Here is a 15,467-nt window from a genome sequence, read left to right as displayed (position 1 = left end):
CTCCAGCCACTTTGCCCTCCCATTTACACAGTGCCACAGACAGGAAGGCAACTCCAATACTCCAAGCTGAAACAGTCCAAACGTTCTCCAGGACAACGTAGGCTTGAATTTCTCAGGTTTAAGTTGAATCCTGCTCGTTATTCCCGGGCCACCAAGCTAATGACTAGCCTGTTATATAAAGTAGCACCAACCTCCTTCATCACACGCTAATTTTTGACTGATTCCTAACTTATGATGCACTTACTGCTATCACCACATATTAGGCATAAATCAAAACATGTCTATCAAATTGGACACTAATGAGAATTAAACATAACCCAAATGCATTTAAGTATGACAGCCATGACAACTTGTTCAGCCCTTCCAAGACCGGAACAGTCCTGGACATACAGAACAATTGGCCTTGGATTCACTCATTCACTCTCTCTCACAAAGGCACTTAATTTAATTTGTAAAAATAGTAATTTAAAAAAATAAATAATTTTAAAATAATTGATTTGTAAAAACGAAGGTACTACAGGTGTATGGGTATGTATTCTCAGGTGGGTATTCTGCAGTTCGCCCACAGACTCAGGTGCCTTAATTGGGACTCAGCTGAATTCCACTTCTGAATCCAAGAGTCTGATTTATTCTAGAGATGAAGCACCACTGCTCATTGATACACCTTGACAGGAGGTTCTGGGTAGAGTGTCATTTCTGACTCCCTCTACACCAAAAATGAAAGCGATTTCAGAGTCAGACAGGTAGCAATCTTAAAAACAAACAAAAACAACAACAACAACAACAACAACAACAACAAAAAAACCAATGCTTTCTCAACAACGCAATAATAGATTTCTCTGCAATGCCACTGAACTAGTCTCGAAGACTACAGGATTAAATTTCACGCCAATGTGGGTCTGTTACGTGTGTCACCAGAAGGCTATGCCCTATCACTAGCCAAGAAGCAGCAATCTGCACCAGTCGTGCATAACATGGTCAGTTGGTAAGACCTGGTATGTCCGCCACTTAGAGGATAAGCCTTTCCTTCAGCTTTGAGGATAAAATAAAGATAGACAGGAGTTTGAAAAAGGGGAAGTACTGCATGGCAGAGGGAGGGGAGGCTAGACAAAATAGACAAAAGTTTGGCATCAAAAATGGCAGAAATGTTTAATAAGCGTATCTTGGAAATAAGCCCAATTCTATTGTATCAGAGTGAAGATGTCAAATAGGCACCGAAGACACAGCTTTTAAGTCAGCAGATCCAAATAGCTTGCATCCAAGACTTTTAGAAGAAATCCATCTCTAGATCTTTGGAAAAAACTTCCAAATAACTTTTGAGTCCTGGGAAAGTTTCAGAGGTCTGGGAAAAAAAAAAAAAACCCTTAATCATATATTAAATACTTTATTTTAAAAAGGGCTAATGGGACAATCTAGGCCTGTCAGTCCAACAGCGATCTGAGGCCAAATAAGTTAACAGTTGATGTGGAATGTTATTTATAAAGAGTTAAGAAAGAAGTATGACTGACAAAAAAAAAAAAATCTTTTCCAATTAACTTGATGAGAATTTTCTGGTGAAGTGTCCTTGATAAAGATACTGGTAAGAGCACTGGTGTAATAGTCTTAGACCTGGCTCGGCATTACACAATATTTTGCCTGAACAAAAGCACAAAATAGATATTACATAGATTAAAACCTGACAGCTCAGCCTCAAAAATGTAACTTTAAATACAGAATTATTAAGCAGGTAAGTACCTAATAGGAAGGGAAGGTATCAGTTCTTGGTTTCTCATTTCTCTCTATTTTTTTTTTGTCCACTGACTTTATTAAAAAAAAGAGGAAATCAGAAGGAACTCTGGGAATAACAAGCCATGGCAGTGATAAGAGTAAGTAATTTTACTACACTAAAATTGTATGAATAGCCTGACAAACTAGACATAACCAAAGGTTTTAATACATACAAAGGTAAAATAGGTTTTTCAGAACAAACAAACAAAAAAACCCAACACAGAATCAAGTCAATCCTGCAATGAGCTGATTCTGAGGATGGGATAATCAACCTGAACGGCCAGATAAACACAAGCTCCCCCCAAAGGCTATCAACATTGATTATATCAACAGGTGAACATCATTTAGCAACAAGGAGGATATTTTTTCTGCTTCTGTCTGCAAATAGCTACAAGCTCTACCAGACTAGTTTAACAAGCTGTCTCCAATTTGCTGACTTAAAATTGTTGATATCTGTTCAGAAGAGTAATTAGAGTGATTACAACTTTGTGAAAATATTGTTCCATATTGAAAATACTCCTGGAGTTTGGCTATTTATTTTAAACATGAGCACCAGGGCTGCTTTTGTAGATCTGGATGTAAGGCCTGAAGAAGTTAACACTCCACCACTGACCACCTCCCTTCAGCTGAACACTGGAAAAAGACTACTGAAGCAGACACAACACAAGCTGGAACCACACTGAAGGCAAAGGATGTGCATACCATAATTTTAGTCTTACTCTGGGTAAAACTGCTCTGCTAGCTCTGGATGATACAACTGCTTTTCAATTCCATCAAGTTTCTCAATATACCTAGGATACAGTGAGGTCTTGAAAGTGAAACAAGAAAAAAGTTTGTATTCAGACATCAGGTAAGGCTAGATCCTACAGTCTGCAGAACCACTACAGAAAATTCACTAGTCTACTGTTAAAATTTCCTGCACCACTCAAAACTAAAGGATGCAGCAGCCTTCAGAGTGGTAAAATAATAAAATGAGATAACTAAGGATTTATCTTAAGGCCAATTCAGTATGCCATTCTCATGGTCATTGTAAAATGAACCAGACAAGGAAGACAACACACGAGATGAACAGATAGATAATACACTGTTGCTAAGCACAGAAGCAGATGAGATGTAATTTTCTGCTGGTGGTGCATTAAGGCAAGGTTATTTAGAAGCCTACACTGACTCATGCAAAGCAACAACTGCTGCATGAACAGTTATCTCCTTTCCTGTCTTGGTACTGAATATACAGAACTAGTAGTAGCGATTCAAAGTGTAATTCAGGATTGCAAACTCAGCTAACACTGTTCTTTCAGTACCCTCACTGAGTCCGTCCTATGGTTCAAGGGAGACGTAGGGTCTCCCGAGTTTTCAGCCAAGCTGGGTAGGCTAATGCTTTGTAGATTTAGGTAGCAAACTCCCACTGCCTCCCAACCAAACTCCTATTCATTTCCCTTACCTTCCTATGATGGTAAAGGAAATTGGAAAATGATGGTAAGGAACAGACCTTGAAAGAGATTTTTCTGAAGGTTATCAAAGCTGAAACATGAAGGCATATGAACTTTCTTGTGCATCAGCCCTGGAGAGTCTCTAAACAATTCATATACAATAACATTACCGAGTGGATCACAAGAACAAGTCATAAGGCTAAATGATGTTAAGGCTCAAAGGCTGAGTTAAACTTGCTGTTAAGTAAGTATGTCTTCCTGAACTGTAATGACAGTTTAACTCAGTCCTTATTGACTTCAGATTTGGTACTTTAATGTTCCTGCGGCACTACTCACATGTTCTAAAGAGATATACAACACTGCTGATTACTCAATCATCTGTTCATTAAGGATTAAAGAATATTACAAGGCTGAGATCATTGGGCACTGAATTTCCTCTGCACATGGATCAGCATTTCCACTTCCAAGAGACTAGCAGCTGATCTTAACGATAGCCTCTTTGAAAACACACCAGCAATAAATCAGCTGGATCACCAAAGGGCAAGAACACATGAGTCAGCAGCGTGCACCCTTGGAGTGCTGAAGACTAACAGGGCACTGGGCTGCACTAGCAGGAGCACAGCCAAGGGGCTGAGGGAGGCGATTATTCCCCGCTGCTCAGCGCTCACGAGGCTGCAGCTGGAATACCGCATCCAGTTTTGCTCTTCCCCAGCCACCTGCTCGTCCTCAGTCTATGAGAGATGCTAAGAGACATAAAGAGGGTTACAGGGCTAGAGCACGTGCTGGGCAAGGAGAGGCAAAGGGAACTAGAGAAGAGAAGGCTGGGAGTCATCTACCTGCAGGATGCCACAACTTGAAGGGTGCGCACAGACAGCTGCAAACCAAACTCCTCTTGGCATTGCACAGCAGAAGAAAAAGCAGCGAGGGTTGTAAGCTGCAGCACAGGAAATTCGGACTGGCCACAAGGGGGGAATCCTTCATGATGAGCGCAGTACAGCACTGGCACAGGTTGCCCTGAAAGGCTGAGAAATCTCAATCCTGTGGATACTCAAAACCTGACTGGACAAGGCCCTGAGCAAGCTGAGCTATTTTGGAAGTTTGCCTAATTCAGCCCTTGCTTATATCAGGACCATCTCCAAAGGTCTCTTTTGAGCTAAATTTTTTATATGAATTTGAAAGCACAGACCTCTGAAAAATAAGTCTGTAATGCCAAAGTTGAATGGTTTTCATTAGAGCAGAACCCACAGAGAGGTGCCACTAGTTTGTCTCCCAAGCCCTTAAACACTGTGATTATTTTTTGGATTCTCAATTCACAATTTCAAGGCAGTGACAGTAATAATCAAACTCAAATTAAAAGACTTTGGAGGACATACCATAGTATACTGTCCATAACCGAATTATTTTATACTCTGCCTTTCTCTTAAGAGAAGGAAAGGGAACAGCTTTAGAAGATAATTGCAAAACAGAAGTTATAGTTTTGTATGAAACACCCAGCATAAACAGGCCTTACACCTTCATTGGGTTTTAAGCACTACTATGATAAAAAAGTGTACTAACAGTTAATAATGCTGTGTACAAAAAAAAAAAAAAGACAGACTCATTTTCTACAGATTTGCTGCTTCTGGTTACTGAGTTTGATACAAAGTCCAATTAAATGCCTTTCCCACAACTGGAGCACTTATAACGCCTCCCCAGTGGATTCTCTAGTGTCTACTGATGGAGAAATTTGCATAACTTAGTTTTCCTCAATTTTTGTGATTTACAGAGTGCTTCTCCTCTACCTGCCTCCTTATTTTCACAACACTTTCAGAAACTTAATACTCTTTGACATCCCTAGATCTGTCAAATCAGATGACCAGCAGATACATAAATTATTAGGGAAGAATACACACAAAGGCCTTGATTTTTATGTGAAGTGAGGGTAAAAATGTAAGCAGGGAGAAGACAAGCAAAAGTGTCTGATACAGGTGCAGAACAAGGAACACCCTCACTAAGTGTTGCCAAGTCGTATGGTGATATTACATTAGAAATGGCAAAAACAGGGGCACTCCAGGATTTCCTTATGTCAGTAGTGCAGTTTAGGACATGCTTGAGCTTGCATCACTCTGCGGCTGCCCGTCAGCAGTTGCCATAAGGCGGGTTTTCCCGGGGGCGCTTGGCAGCGCAGTGCGTTCCTTCCTCAGCTCCGTTCTTCCGCGGCGACCTTCCTCCAGGACAATCCACAAGTCACTTCCACAGGCCCAGGCAATTTCCTATAATAAGGCAAAGCTTCTCTGCACAAGAGGCAGCACTTTCTAGATTTTGTCAAAGACCAAGGAATGAACACATAGAGTCAAAGATCTCCATAAAACCATCTTCCAATTCCAATGCACGATATGCTTTGATTTGCCTTTTCCAACATGAACACAGCAGGCATGCTTTAAAAATAAGCATCTTTGTAAACACCTTAAGTGATAAAGCCCAGTTTTATTTAGATTAGTCTTGCATCTGACTGATTCTTCTTTTTAAGAAGATGCAAGCTACAGTTGAAACTTTTCCTGCAATTAAGGCATTTAAGTGACACAGTGAGCCAAGTCAATTTTTTGGTATCTATTGCAGGATAAACTTATCTTTATTATTTATTTCTTAAAAGATTCCTCCTGCCCACCCATTTGAGACTTGTAAATAGTATTACTGAGATTTCTTCCAATCTGCCAAATCAGCCAACCAGTTCAGAAGTCATCAGATGGGGCGGACAAACACAAGTGCCCAAGATGTACAAACATGCTAAAATGGGAAAAATCTGAAAGAAATACATCAATGCCTCCCTGAGGAAAAAATAAAAGAAGAAACCATATGTGACAGATGTTAGTCATGTCACTTAATGCACTGCTGGAAAGAGCTCAGACACAGGGATGTAGCTGGTGTAGAAAAATATTACAACATAATTAGCCAGTGATCCATACGGTTCTACCTGAGCTATTAAAGTTATGAAGCACTCTGAAGAGAGTTTTGTTTTGTTTTAAAAATCAGAAATTACAGTTTAATTTTTTTGCAGATTTGCTATATTTTCAATTACCATATTTTCTATTCACACATTTTCAGATGTGTGAATTAGAATATACCAATTTTTGTTTTTTTAGTTCTCCACTAATTATTTTGATTAATATGTAGTTTATTTAAAAGATGTGCCTTGCTCTTCATAAAGCATTTTTCCTGTTTTAGAAAAAAGGTTCCTGGAAAACTTGATAAAACATTTTTCTAATAGCATGGAGAGACAAATTGCTATATTTTGTTAAAAGAAAGATGTCTTGTGGAGCATTTCTATTTGACTAATTTGACAATCGCCTTTTAAATGATGTGAAGCTGAAACTGGTATTCTCCTCAGCCCCATTATTTGAGGCATTAAAGTTGTAGCAAGGCAGAATATATATACAAATTATAAAAAGTATAGTTTTGTAAAGTAAATCAAAGTCTAACACTTCCAATTACTAGAAGCTAAATCAGAATAGTTAAAAAATGAGAATATATTGCAAAATATTTTAATAAGCTCTGAAATTCCTCATAGGAAAAAAGAATCTATGACCTCTACCATAAGGAAGGAAATAGTTTGTCAGTAGTTCACCAGTGATGTCACAGGTTTCCACTAAACACTGAAACCTCAGAAAGAAATCCTGAGATGTGATACTTACCTCTGGGCATCCTTTGTTACCACTGGAAGGCAAACACTAACAGTTGTAATATGATTACCATGAAAATACTGATTCACAAATGCAAATTGTACTCGGATAGCTGAAATAGTTACCGGAACTAGTTCTCTCCCAACGGTTGCTGCCTGTTCTCAAAGCAAAAGTAGCCAACCCACCACAAAACTGTAAACCTTAGTGTCTTGGGAGTTTAGTATAGTAAATCAATACCTGCTTCAGGTTACCTTTATATTTCAGGTTGTGAACTGCAATGATTTAGGAGCAGCTTCAAGTGCTGTTCATGCATTCATGTCATGGGTACTACAACTTATATGAGAGGCACAGTAGATAATAGGAAGCACTCCAGCTGTTCAAGTTTAATGCATTTTTATTTATGAGCTGGCAGTTTTTGAGTCTGAGCCAAAAGAGGATAAACTCTTACTAACAGTTACTCTAGAAACCCAGACTTTTGAAGGTGAAGACTACATAAAGAACTAGACATTGATAAACCAGTCATATGGAAAGGGCCAATATATTCATGACACTTCTCTACTTCTTGACTTAAGCTGTGAAACGCTTGAGTGCTGGTATCAAGACCAACACAATGAAAACTACCTGAAAATACCACTTACTGGTTTTAAATGTTACTACTATTAGATTCTTATTAAACCCTCTGAAGACTGTATCTGGATGAACTACATATAACATATTTATATCTTGAAGTTATTGCATAAGGAGAAATCAGTACTTTCCAAAGATTTGCCCCTCCCTCATACACCTTCAAAGAAAAGAAGCCTAAACAGGTTCTGTAAGCTTTAGAAAGAGATAGCAGTAGCCATTTCACAAATCAGAGTTTATCTGTTCATCTTACTCACACCTAATTTGATAGTGTGCATTTTAAAATCAATGAGTAAGTGTCAGCACCAGAGTACAAAATTACCCTTGGTCTTTAGCAGTCACATCAGTCTGATCCACTGCCACACATGGCTTGTGAGCTATAGTGTGGCCTCCGTTGTCTTATGGAGACAACTTTCTTTTAGATACTCCAGGGGAAATATCCTCAAAAACAAATGGAGTGAACTACGTGGTGCATTTTCTTGCACCATTTGTAAATGCAGTGCAATTCCACTTTACACTTCACCAATCTAAACTATAGGGCTGTTTTGTTTGTTTTACATGCTTTTTATTCCCCAAAACTTCCCTAAACTCTCCCAATTTTACTCTTATACTAGCTAAATTAGCTTCTTCTAAGCTTCTGCCAGAACTGCATTTCCTTCAGTTTATTTTCTGAAAATCATATGGGCTCAAAAACATCTTGGCCTTTGCCAGTTAACCATTATTCTTGCCTTCATTTTCATTTAAGAACGTGTTCATTTTCTGAGAATGCAAGCAAATTTGATGCCAAGCATCAAGCTACTTCCTTGTTTGTTATTGGCTCCCTCTTTTTAGTAACTATGAGCAGTGAGGACAAATTTTCAAAGTAATAATTTTTCATATGATTCCATTATAGCAAACTAAAAACCTGTATTTATTTTTATTCATGTGATGTAACTGGTCGCTGAGATAAATTTATTGCATAGAGACAGCTGCCAGTGCTGGAGCTACAAACAAGAGTGCATGATTCAAGAAGAACCAGTAGCTCTTAAAAAACTCTTACAAAACAGTTCTTTCCTGCTTGTTCTGAAAAATGAAAACTATGCTATACAAACCTAAGACGAAACTGGAGCAACGAAGCTATAAGCCTAACAGCTGCAATCGTAGATTTTAAGATTTCTCTCCACTGATTCCTTTGAATATAGATTGTTTCAGGAAAACCTGTAGGTCTCTACTTCCATAAGGAACAGGATGATAGCACAGAACATGACAAGCCAAGTCAGTCACTTGAAAACTACAACCCAACAGTAAGAATATACCAAAAAAGAAGGGGTTTTGAGGCCTAACAAACATATCTGAAAGATGTTGTTTTATGAAAACTTTAAACTGCCATAATCCAGTTCTACTAAATAGTACTAGCAGCTCTCACGCTTGTGCCACTGCAAGCAACTGGCCAACAACATGGTGAATTAAACTGGAGGACAGATGTAGTTTAAAATCAATCTTACAAAAGTTGATGAGTTTTAACCTGGATCAGCTGCCTGAACCATTTCACTGTGCAGCCATGCAGATGTGTGCCAGCCATAGGAACAAGCAGCTAGAGAGGTACCGCTTCTTTCAGCACCAATGCATAGCATTCATGAAGCTACAGACTACAAGAGTAAAAAGGGTCAAGAGGCAGTCACCCTGGCAGGCGCTTCATTTCCCTGGATATTAAGATATTAAGCTTAATGACAACAGCACCAAAGCATTTACTTGCATGCTGTAAAAAAAACCAAAACAAACAAAAAACCCCAAAACAACAACAACCAAGCAGGGTAGTCAAACAGCATCTCAAGTCGAATGTAGTTCTTGAACATTAAAAATGCTCCTCCTGCAAAGGTTCCTCCATGGAGGAGCCTCTGCAACTACAGAAGGGGAAGATCAGCAGAACAAGAGCAGGTGCCGCTACTGGCTGCTCAGAGGATGCTAGCAATCCCTTCTCCCATGTGCCACCCCATCCTCCACGAAAGGTTGCCTAGTCAGTCAAAACGTAAGCAGACCAGCTAGTTTGACTGCCCAGCCAGAGGACACAGCTGCTCTCAGCTTCCTACTTTACACCTTAAACTGTAAGGTTTCTTCTGAATAGTTCTCAATTCGTTAACAAAAATAAATCCACAAAGCTAGATATACATCTGTTTGGAGCTGTATTGCCGTGATGTACATAATTAAATGTACTACAGTATTTTTAAATTTTATTCCCTGAATTACAGTAATTTATCCTTGCCATTGAAATGCCAGGATTGAGTGGTATGTGCATATATGCTGCTATATGAGGACAGTCAAGTTATGAGCAAGTCTGAAGAAGTTAAATCAAATTGCCTTTCAGCTGCATCTAACACTGATCATCTTCAACAGTCACTATTCACTTCTGCAGGTTTTCAGCCCTCTTTAGTGTCTTCAATCTACCTTCCTACTAGACTAAACAGGTGAGGCAACAGTTGTCCTAAAGCATGGTCTTCTCTACTTGCTTGTTAGATTCTACAGGATTTGTAGATGCATGATAAGTCCTGTGGTTAAGGATGTTTACTCTTACTCTAAAAAGTCCCCAAATAGCCTATTGATAGGTAAATTGAAACATTAGCAAAATACAGTTACAGTCAAGGTTCTCTCTCATTGCCAAGATATTACAAGTCACCTGTTTTTGCTTTTGACATTCTTATGCTGGTATACAGACATTCACAGTTTTTACTCACAGCTTTGTTTTTAGCTATATGCACGCTTTTCACTCATCCTTGCTACTTGATTTGCTACCACCTTCTAGAATGTGTTTCCCCCACCCCAAGAAAAGCTGATCTACTAGATATTTTTGTTGCTTATGACTCAGTTTCCTTCTGTCAAGTCATCTAATAGGTATAGTTCTTCTAGTTTAAAAGGAAAAAAACACCCAACAACAAAACCCTACAGTCTGAAAACTGGAAGTTAAAGCAGATTAAGATTTACTTTGTAATCAAAGGAGTGAGATACCATACTGAATATCCTACATTTGCAAGGGGAAATGAGAAAACACTTGGCAGTATCCCATGCCTGTAGGTTCTTATATGCTAAGTAAAGTTTGCCCAATGTACAAATCCAATGTCTGTAATAAGGCCAATCTCAATACCATTTACAAAGAAGTATTTACTTATGTAAGCAATAGTCTTAAAAAAACCAAACTTTATTTTAAATATAACAGTGATGTTCTGGATTTGGTAAGTTTATTTTCATGTCAGGATATTCAAGAGCAAGAGATATTAAAAACTGAGCTTCACAGATCTAAATGCAGCCAGGGTATTTATCGAGAATAAAAGCACCTTAAGAACTGTCATGACAAAGGTAAAGTTAACATTTTTGTGTCTTTACAGCCCACTTACTGAATCAAGCTAGTATCTACAGCTACCGCCCTATAAATACATTTCAGCCTTGTCACTCTCCCCATGGACAATACTTCAATGGACAATATTTTCCAGACTTTGATAAAAATTGGGATTTTTACTTTTTTTTTTTTCCCTTCCTCAAATCACAGAGTGGATCAGTTCTGTTGCCTAAGTTTCAGGAGTCGTGAAACATAGTTTTTTGACAATACTATACAAGTCCATGTGTTGCCAGGAAAATAGAATAACTTGTTTTAGTGCTGTAGCTGGAAAGCAGAAGAGAAAGATTTATCACAGTTTAGAAAGTGCTGGGCTTCTCTCTTACTAATGGACTATAAGAACTAAGCTTACTGGTTAAACTGGGATCGAAAATTTGTGGGCATTTTATTTTTTGACAGCTCTTTCTGTATATGCCCAGAGTACTTAAATATGTAATAAGGGAGAATATTTTCCATGGCCTCTAAATGAAGAAGTTTTGCAGCATGTGGCTCTCCCCTTTTCTTATCTCCTAAATGCTTCAGAAAAATTCTGAGAGTAAAGCTTAAGGGGGAAAAAAGCACAATATAGGCATATTCAACACTTTAACAACTTCTGCAAATTGCTGTTGGTATTGTGTTTGGCACTCAGAACATTAAACCGCAAGAGAGGGTACCAACACTAACCAAGGTGACGTTTTGACCTCAGAAAAGAATGCAGAACAGTAAGACAAGAAGCTTCAAGCATTCTGAAAAAGCAAAAGTTTAAAGGGCGACAAAAATATAAATTCAAGTAAACAAACTGGAGGGTACCCGGGTTGGTCTAGTGAGACTGAGGCCAGCAAATGTGCTTGCCCCAGGCAAGAAACGGCAGAAGTTTTTTAAGAGCAGTGAACACAGAGAGAGAGAAGTATGTCTAGTCTAACTCAGAAGTGCTGTGAAGATACCGACAGTGAGTATGCTGTTAGAGTTTTAGTAAAGGGTTTGGAAAACTGAAGGATATTCCATTCCTGAGGTACGACAACAGTAAACAGAAAAACATTCTACACCGATACATTCATGAAGGGTAGTTACACAGTCCTCCACACAGCTGTACTGTCAAAATGAAGACCAACAGCTTCTGCATCATGTATGCTAATCAAAACAGATAATTTATTCAAGAAAGAGTACATCATCTAGTACATGAGTACAGACACCTATTACATGGGTGAGGCTAGCATGAAAAAAAACCTAGCAACAAATCATACACTATTACTAAGGGTCTGGCAAATTCCTTTTCCATTTATATTTTGTTAAAGTTATCTAAGAGAGCTTATTAAAAAACAAAATTTTTTTAAACTGGTTACAGACTCAAGAGTATGTGAAGTGGGAACAGGACCAGATCTGGGGGGAGAAATGGACAACAGGCTTCCAAAATATTTATCCAGTCTGAAACTAAATGCAAATTTACTAGAACAATTAAAGGTGAAAACCTGCAAGAAATGTGTATGTTACTTTGTAAACATTTGCTACCCCTATGAACCCTACAAAATAGAGGCCCCAGGATGACAATCCAAAATGGTACTGGAAATAAACAAAAACAGTAAACTTTATGGATAGACAAAGTTAAGAAAAGGACTGCTCCAAGTATATAGCAAAAAAAACAAGCAAAAAATGATCATTTCTGTAACACAGGAAACACCGGCTCCATGAACAAAATAAACATTGTTTGTGTTTACTGTACAGAAAAAGCAGCTATGTACTCATTCCAAATTGTTATCACTTTTCTGAGATACAAGCAGTATCTTCTAGTTAAGCTAAAGAATTGTCAGTGCAAGTCAAATCTATTTTTACTAGATCTGGTCTTATAGGAAAAGCAACGGCCAACAATTCAAGTCATGTACTGTAAATTGCAGCTAAGTTGGATTTTGCTACAAATTGATTAAATATGCAATGGCAATTTTCTCAAAGCCAACAGGCTTAAAGGATGATAAAATATAAAGTTGTTATTTATAGACATAACAGAGAATCTAATTCATAGTTTGCCTCATTAGACCACAGATACACACCAATGAAACATTACATGTTACCTCTAGATATTTTAATAGAGGTTGAACTAGAAATCCTGTAATGATTAGAAGCTGGAGATCAAAAAAGCTATGGAAGTTGCCAAATTCTGAAGGGAAGATGAAAATTGCTCAGGTTCCATGAAGCACCAACAATGAACACCAACGGCTGCAAACAATGCTATCTAGGAAGTGAGATGGCTACCTCAAACACGTTGTCTTTTTTAGTATCTGTCTGTCCAATGACCAGACTAGATCTGTGCTAGTTCCATGCCCCCCCCCCCCAAAAAAAAGAGTTGGGGGGAGAGGTCTGGGTTATAGGACTTGCCATTTTGAGAGAGGTATCAGTTAATAAATAATCAGAACACCAGTACTTCATGCTTTAAAGTACTCAGTATTTCTAAAGACCAACACATTCACAATAATAGAGAGTATTTCAGAAGTGAACTGTCAACAAGTTAAATCAGCAAGTCATTTGAAAGCATTTAGAAGTTATAACTGTTTAAGAGAAAGTATTGACCCAGGTGGAATATTGTACATCTCCTAAAGTCATGCTTTAAGGGTTTAGCTTCCCAGAAAGTCCTAACAGAACACTGCAAAACACATTCAGTTAAGTAGTTAAAGTTGCAAAAACAACTAGGAAGGCTCTCTTTCCGTTACCTTAAGCCAAAACGATCATCAACACAACACTGAGTTAGCAGAAGTAGGTCCAAATTCAAGCTAAATTAAATGGCCACAAGGTAGATAATAACAAAGTCATCTCAAGACCCACAGCACACACACACCAAAACAAATGAGTTAGTAGTCTGAATCATAATTCGAGCTTCTGCAATTCCATTACATCATTACCTATACTATCAAAAGCCTTTGAGTGTTAAGTCCCCAGTGCACAAACTAGTGGAAACTTGAAGTTTTAGCAAGGTAGAAATGCGACTAATGGATGGAATCAGCTAACTTCAGTGTTGCATGTAATGACCTGAGCCACAAGCAACTCTTATAGCAAGAGCCTGGCATACAGCAAAAAGCCTCAGAAGGTCTCTATCTGTCCTGAAAAACCTGAGACACTCATTTAATTTTGTGTTTCTATCATCATCTACAGTGGTCAGACTGTGACTCTGCTCAAAGCAGACACTCAAAAGATTGCTCACTGTGACCAAGTGACCTAAGCATCTGATGGCCTTTCTGAGGACAAGGATCCCCATGTCTCACATCTCAACTAAGGCTTCATCTATCAAAACCAGCATCAATCAAAGCCTGCGATATAATCAATTCAACAAGAACCAGAAATCACCAGAAAAAACATCCTGGTGTAGCTTGTCAAAATAAGGTTTGCCCAAAAAAGTCCCAGATTCAAGGCATATGTGCCAAGATGACTTGCACAGATTCACTCTGCACGTAAAGTATGTAAGCCAAGAAGCTATTTTTGCAAATGTGATGAGGACCCTTCCTGCTCCGCATGCCTAGCAGGAATGCCAGCTACTATCCAATTTGCAACGTTGACCATTATGGATACTCAGCTGCTTTCAACTTTCACACATGTGCACAGCCTTCTCCCTACCTGTAAGCTCACTTCTTCTCCGTGCATCATGTGATTAAACTTCACAAGTACTTGAGACCATTTCCTTAAGAGTTTGTGGAAAAAAAGGTAAATTAACAAAACTGCTCTCTGAATTTTAAGGCCTGCTGAGTTGCTATGATTCATACTGTTTCATGACACTATATAAACACATACAGGCAGCCAGACACACAAAAATTAAACTGTAGCCAGGAGGTGAATCCAGGTGGTGTAAGCACAAAGTTACCTATTGCCATAACACCAAAATAGCTTATTTTTAGCTTAAAACTTAGCAGGACTGGAACCTAGAGCTTCTGAGACAGAAGCTATTAAATACTTAATAGCAAAAAGTTAAGAGATTTGAAGTCTTCATGATAACTTAAGCAATTTATGATTTTATATATATAGATCAAACAGACTTAAATTTAAAAAAGAATGTTTTGCAGAAATTACTTCATGAAATTAGATGTTCTGGAATAACACTTGACATCCAATGCAGCTAATAAATTGTCTTCGACAAGGCTTAACAAATGACTAACATGTCTTTGGATACCACACGTAATGCTCTATCAGTTTCTACCTAACGTATTTTCCTTCCATTGTTTCTACTGCTTGTTTTCTGTACTCTGCACAATAATATCGGCTGATAAGTTTCATTTTTGCTTTTAGCTGGTTTCACTTTCAGGTTGCCTGGAAGCAACAAAAAGTTTCTGTTCGGGTTCAAAGCGCTCTGGGGTAATACTCAGGGAAGGAGAAAGCAGGCATAAATCTAGCTGAAAGAATGTCTCTAGTAGCACTCAACAGGATAGTTACAGTGTTTTCCGAGAGATCTGTGGTACACATACACAAACGCACACTTCGTCCCTTTCGCTGGGAGTTCCGAGAGCGCAGTTATGGCTTAGCAGGAGAAGAACAACAACAAGAGAGAAAGAGGTGCTGAAAACCGCCACTTCCTCCTGCTCGCCGCCTGTCACGGCCGTCTCAGCTGGTCCGGCCGCGCTTCACAGCCGCTTCTCCTCCGCGACCCACCGCCCTCCCGCGGCG

At 38.7% G+C, this 15,467-nt stretch overlaps 1 protein-coding gene across 11 annotated transcripts in view; it reads right to left on the bottom strand.

The window, feature by feature from the left end:
- Positions 1-15,467, bottom strand: part of LOC112960877 (fibronectin type-III domain-containing protein 3a-like) — an 80,181-nt gene that overhangs the window by 64,017 nt on the left and 697 nt on the right. Inside the window, exon 1 of one of the 11 annotated variants that reach the window (XM_026055504.1) lies at positions 15,269-15,370. The exons of 8 other annotated variants lie outside the window; for them this stretch is intronic. The gene's annotated coding sequence lies outside the window, so the exon portion shown is untranslated. 2 more of the 11 variants (XM_026055505.1, XM_026055506.1) reach the window with 2 other exon arrangements.

Source organism: Apteryx rowi, unplaced genomic scaffold, assembly GCF_003343035.1.
Source record: "Apteryx rowi isolate R43461 unplaced genomic scaffold, aptRow1 scaffold_1230, whole genome shotgun sequence".
In the NCBI taxonomy this organism is placed as follows: domain Eukaryota; kingdom Metazoa; phylum Chordata; class Aves; order Apterygiformes; family Apterygidae; genus Apteryx; species Apteryx rowi.
This window is presented reverse-complemented; position numbering and strand designations above follow the sequence as displayed.